The 6,534-nt window shown below is 43.5% G+C and overlaps 1 pseudogene; it reads right to left on the minus strand.

The window, feature by feature from the left end:
• Positions 1-5,078: 5,078 nt before the first annotated feature.
• On the minus strand, positions 5,079-5,350 carry LOC132507510 (cytochrome c oxidase subunit NDUFA4-like; annotated as a pseudogene).
• Positions 5,351-6,534: the final 1,184 nt, after the last annotated feature.

A 6,534-nucleotide genomic window follows, 5' to 3' on the forward strand; every position in this document is an offset into this window, starting at 1 on the left:
GACCATGACTCTAGCCTTGTGCTGGATTATTTGTTGTCAACTTGGAATCAGCTTCAAACCCCTTGTATGATCTCTCTTTCAGGGCAGAAACCTGAGTTTCCCTGAGTCCTCTTCCCTCTTCTGACCCTGAAGCTGGGTTAGAGTCCACCAATGAGGGGAGATGGGAAGGTTGGGGAGGAGAGGCCATTACTCTCTTAGGAGGTGCTGAGGGGAGATAAAGAAATGGCATTTGAAGCAACTTCTTAGGGAGCTTCTTATAAGACATTCAAGTCTATGCTATAAGCACAGGTTTTTTTTTTTAACATCTTTACTGGAGTATAATTGCTTTACAATGATTTGTTAGTTTCTGCTGTATAACAAAGTAAATCAGCTATACGTATACATATATCCCCATATCCCCTCCCTCTTGCGTCTCCCTTCCACCCTCCCTATCCCACCCCTCTAGGTGGTCACAAAGCACCGAGCTGATCTCCCTGTGCTATGCGGCTGCTTCCCACTAGCTATCTATTTTACGTTTGGTAGTGTATATATGTCCATGTCACTCTCTCACTTCGTCCCAGCTTACCCTTCCCCCTCCCCATGTCCTCAAGTCCATTCTCTACGTCCGCGTCTTTGTTCCTGTCCTGCCCCTAGGTTCTTCATAACCATTTTTTTTTTTTAGATTCCATATATATGTGTTAGCATACAGTATTTGTTTTCCTCTTTCTGACTTACTTCACTCTGTATGACAGACTCTAGGTCCATCCACCTCACTACAAATAACTCACTTTTGTTTCTTTTTATGGCTGAGTAATATTCCATTGTATGTATGTCTCACATCTTCTTTATCCATTCATCTGTCAATGGACACTTAGGTTGCTTCCATGTAAGCACAGGTTTTTAGCAGTGAATTTCTGGAGTTTCACTTCCCCAGCTCTTCTAGCTACCTCTAATTCCTTGTGTTAAACCCTCCATACTTGCAGTACGTAGAGTGGTTACTGTTTTCCAAATTTGACCCTGACTGATATGATTTTCATGCTGGTTACCTCAGTTTTGTCTGAGTATCAGGCTTCCCCACTTCCCCAACATTTGTCCACAAGGGTGTTAGAATTCTCCAGGATGATGGCGGAATTTAGAAGAGATTCATGAGCTAATACCTAAAGTTGCTCATGAAAATGGAAGAATGAATAGGAAATCAGGAGATGGCAGCTTGAGCAGGACCAGAGGGTGGTGTGGGGCTGTAGAGAAAATATTTTTATGTTTCCGTATGGTTAGGGCTTTCTGAGCAAAGAAACCTGGGATCGGGGTCACAGGACAAGTCTTGTATTTAAAGGGTGGTTAGATAGTAAGTAAGAGACCATCCTGAGAAGTTTACCTCCCAAGGTAAATGCTTACATTTCAGAAGAGGAATGAAACCTAGTATCATGGAGACATTGAAGAGATTGTTAATCTGTAGATGTTTGGCTTCTTCCTGGAGACATTTATTTATATTCCAAAGGACCAGAACTCAGGAGTCGTTCCCTTCTCTTCCCAAGGTTCATTTGTTTGCATTGGGGAAAAAAGTTTTTTCTCTCTCACAGGGGAAGGGGGACAGCTGCCCTCATCCTAGATAAGCTCGCAGCTTCATGTTTTGGGTCCCTTGCCTATAGTATAGATCCTGGTATAGGTAGGCTGACCTCTCGTTCTCATCGCATAGCCGCAAAGGAAAGAATTGAGCCAGAGGAGAACTGATGTGGTTATTGCTGTAAGTAATAATACCTCTGCTCTAGAAAACTCACGTATACTTTTAGGATAATGTGAATAAATATAGATACCGAAACCTAATTAGGTGCTAGAATCAGATGGTTTGAGCTTCAAGGGTGGTGGTGGAGTTTTGAAGTACAAATAAGAACAACTTGGAGCAAGTCCCCAGGGAGATTGCCCAGGCTGACCCCAGGGATTGTGGAGCATGACGGGGGTGGGCAGCCTCTCCCTGAGGGCTGCGAGAGAATTTTGTGCAATCATCTCAGCTCCAGTGGAAGAAGTCTTACTGAATGAGAGGCTTCAGGCTTCAAATGGAGTTTATTCTCACATTTACGGGGAGGCAGCACGCATAGTGGTAATAATTAGGCAATTTGGATTAGAAATGCAACTCTACCCCTTATTCATTTAGGCAGTGTTTACTGAGCATCAATTATGTACAAGGCTGTTCTGCTGAGGAGAGGAATGATCTCTGCACTTGTGGAGTTTACAGTCTACTGCAAAAACCAGACCGAATATAAGCAAACAGGAGTAAGTATATACTTACAAACTATAATAAATGTGATGAAGGAAAATAATAGGGTACTGTGAGAGAAAATAGGGATGCCCCACTTTAGCCTGAGTGGCCAGGGAAGGCTGCTCTGAGACAGTGGCAGTTAAGCTGAGTGCTGAAGCATGGGAAGGAGCTGAGGGCTTGAGAAGACGGAGTGTGAGCTTCCCAGGGAGGGTGCCTTCATTTACTAGCTGGTTATAAAGTGCAGCCCCTCAGAGGTGTGTTTGAGTGAGGTGTTTAACAATTGGGGGCATTTCTACACTGGTTTTTCATCTGTGTAAAGGAGATAATAACACCTACCTCCTAGGCAGGAAGTTCTGCTGTCCAAGCGAGACTGATCTAGAAATGACCACCTTCCCCCAACTTCATGATCCAGGTGAACTCTGTCTCTTATCTGAAGGCAGGTGACCGACCATCGTATTTCAGGAGGGGAGTATATACTGTTAGGGAAGTTTGTTTGGAGGTGAGGGAAAGTGGATACAGATGAGTTCTGTTGCTATGCAAGATCTTGGTTTCTGATAATGCCTTCTTCCTTTAGAAGAAAACTTTGAGTGTAGAAATTTCAGCCTTAGTACAAATGTCAGTGAGAGAATTTTTGGAGGCTGGAGGCTCTTCTCTGGGTCCCTCATAGTGCATACGACTATCAGTTTCACTTACGCCTAAGGCTGCTTTGACTTGGGCTTCTGGGACCATCTCCTATGACAAATCTGACTTCCAGGCAAGCAGGCAGGCAAGCATAACCTGGGAAGGCTTGGAATGGAAGAGGGGTAATTAGTGATGATAGCAGAGGGATGGAGTTACAGCGCCTTCCTCATCTCTGTATTTATTTCTAGAACTCTTTCACTCAAGAGTTGCTGTGAATGCATTTCTTTCCCTCACAATAAAGCAGATGTGGAGTGGGATTGAGGATTATAGCAATTGATTTTAAGAGTCTAGGCAAGGCTGGAATCAGAGGGAATTCCTGCTGTGATGTATACATTGATGAATCAGGAAGCAACTTGGCGTTTGTAATGACTTCTTAACTATAATACTACAGATGGTACCTTATTGGAGTTACAGGTTCCTGGGAAGTGTATTTGTTTCCTGCTTTTTTTTTTGTTTTGTTTTGTTTTTTGTGGTACGCGGGCCTCTCACTGTTGTGGCCTCTCCCGGTGCGGCGCACAGGCTCCGGACGCGCAGGCTCAGCAGCCATGGCTCACGGGCCCAGCCACTCCGCGGCATGTGGGATCTTCCCGGACCGGGGCACGAACCTGTGTCCCCTGCATCGGCAGGCGGACTCTCAACCACTGCACCACCAGGGAAGCCCTTGTTTCCTGTTTTGCTCAGATAAATAGTGTCCCTAATGATCATGATACGATCCATAAATCTAACTTTGAAAGGATTAGATACTGGCTCTTATAATTTCATTGCTGATGGTTATTTTGATGAAGAAGGAGCTCTCAGTAGGGGGAATGGGAAGCAATACTAACAACCCTGGCCAGAATCATTCATTTACTGAATGCTTATGAAAAGATTTCCTGGATACACCTCACATTCTTTTTGGCAGTTTTCCCTGTTGCTTCTTCCCCTTATCTTCTCTGAGTTCTTGGAGATTCAAAGACATCACCTCTAAAATTGTGATTTGCTTCCCAGAATCTTTAAAGCTTTAAAAATTTCCACTTCTTCTGAGAAGGAAGTAGACCTGTCCCCCTTCTGTGTTCATTCTAGCTTGGTGTCTGCCCTTGTTGAGAGAAGTCAGAGAAGACCAGATTGGAAGTTACACTCAGTGAGTTAGAGCCTTCCACCAGTCACAACTCAGTCTTAATATTTTAAGCATGTCGGTAAATACTTACTTCCATTTCCTTCCCAGACATGAATAATGGTTCCTTCCTCTGTGCTCCCATCAAACTTAGTCCATCATTCATTCAGTAAACATTTACTAAGATTTAGCTGTATGCCACCAGTGTGATAGTCATTTGGTATACCATGGTGAACAAAACACAGTCTCTCCCTCTCCCTCCTTCTCCTCTTTCCTTGCTTCCCTTCCCTTCCCTTCCAATCACAGAGCCCAGTGGGACTGCTGGTGCAGGCTCATCCCTGTGTGATGTGGGACTCCTCTACTGGCCAACTTGGCTTGAGGATGCCCCATCAGCATGGCTCAAACTTTTAGACTTGTCTGCAGTCTGAAACTCTTCCCAACTCATCCTCTTTCCTATCCTTTCATAGGTGCCAGCCCTGCATCGAAGTCTGACGTCTCTCCCTGAGTACTCCTGCTTCCCCACCTTTACCCTTCACAGGCGTTTCCCCCAGTAAGGCTCTTGCACGTCTACTCCCATCTCAGGTCTGCTTCCCTGAGATCAACACATTTCATGCTGAAGAGTGGAAATGAAGGTGGAGAGGGCTAAGAGTGCCAGAAGAAGAGGGTGAAGGGTTTTATCTGCTAGGTAAAGCCTTTCGATGTTGCTCTCAGGTCAGTGGAAACCTATGGACAGATTTTAAACAGATGAGTGACAAGCTGTAGAACAGTTATTCGTGGGACTTCGCTGGGGGTCCAGTGGTTAAGACTCCAGGCTTCCGCTTCAGGGGATGTGGTTTTGATCCCTGGTTAGGGCACTAAGATCCCACGTGCCATGTGGCACAGCTGAAGAAAGAAAAATTCTTCTTTTTTTGTTTTTCAAGTTTCAGATTATTCATCAGTGTAATCCCCAACACAATACACCAACATGATTTCGTGCCTTTGGAGGGGAAATATTTCCTGGTTACATGGAAAATTGGGCTGATGGCTTCTGGAAGACCTTCATTCTAAGCAGCTTTATAGTGAAACATTTCATTTAGAAGTCTGGACCCTCTTCTTTAGTTTGCTGTCATCTATGTTCACTTGCACTGATCACTGGGACCTAGTTTTTTCCAGAGTTCTGGGTTATTCTTTCTGTCCCAACTGACATCTGGATTGAACAATGGCAGGCGCAAGGCGTACAGTGCTGCTACGGTAGCTGCTGCTCCAGTAAATACGAAGAGGGGGATCAAGCTAGGATGCTTCTTGGCCTGACCGATGATCTGGTGGAGCATGGTTGCCACAGAGGCCTTGAGTCCAGACAGAGAAAAACAAATCTGCAAGGCCTGGGACTAAGCAGTCTCCCCACCTAGGAGGAGCGGATGTCCCTAGAAAAATTATTCTTGTTGCAGGGTGAGAATGAACTGGAAGGGCGCACGATGGGAGGCACGTGCATACTGTAGTCACCCCGACGAGCAGTGATGATGACCTAGATGGCAGTTCATTATAGGAACTCTGTCTGTCCTGGGAGATTCTGAACAACCTGATGGCCAGGACTCAGTCTTACTGGCCTTGCTGCCCTAGCACAGTGGTAGCTAGCCAACACCTGTTTGCTGAGAATATCTAATTGTTTTTCTCTATATACAAATATATTTTAACATTTTTTATCTGTTTATGCATGTTTGTTAGCCTAAAATCAATTGCTTTTCTTATACTGAGCCGTCAGCCTAAGCTGTGAGGCATTTTAGTAAATTATCTGTGATCGCTGTTCTTTGTAATTCTGATTAACTCTATCGTAGGATCTACACTGTTTTGGTACCAGCTCTGAGAGAAAAAAATGTTAGCTATAATTTTGCATCTGAAAAGTCAATTTCAGTTTTGCTCTGTCAGGTATTTCCATAAGCAGTTTATTTGTATATTCAGCCATTCATTTTGGTTTTAATGACAATTAGATGCTAAAATGGCAAGGAGAAGGATTTGGTAAGAAAATTTGTTAAAATGGCATTTTTTCTAGTAATAGACACTTTTGAATACTTACACGAACACAGTGACAGGTTTGTTTTTTTTTTGTATATCATATCATATCACCGACCATATTCTATCTATCTACGTACCTATCCCTTAAAAATATGTAGGAGCCGTCTAGATACGAAGGAAGCTGTGATCAATGTGATTATCGATATGTATGTTCCTATTACCATTTTCTTAATTGTTTTGGGTTTGTTTTTGTAGGTCTTTTTTCTTCCTTTCCTCTTTTGTTCCCTTCTCTTATGGTTTGATGACCATCTTTAGTGTCGTGCTTGGGTTGATTTTTTGTGTGTGTATCTGTTGTAGTTTTTTGGTTTGCATTGGAAGCTGTGATTAACATTTACGTTCATTTAAAAGTCTGGAAAATCTTATTGTGGGTAGCTAATGGAAACTTTTCCCGGTGATTAAGGATGCATGTACTACACTTACCATTTTCCTCCTTTATTTTGGTCTTGATTACTTTCTCTCAAAATTACACCCC

Source organism: Lagenorhynchus albirostris, chromosome 16 (assembly GCF_949774975.1).
Source record: "Lagenorhynchus albirostris chromosome 16, mLagAlb1.1, whole genome shotgun sequence".
NCBI lineage: Eukaryota > Metazoa > Chordata > Mammalia > Artiodactyla > Delphinidae > Lagenorhynchus > Lagenorhynchus albirostris.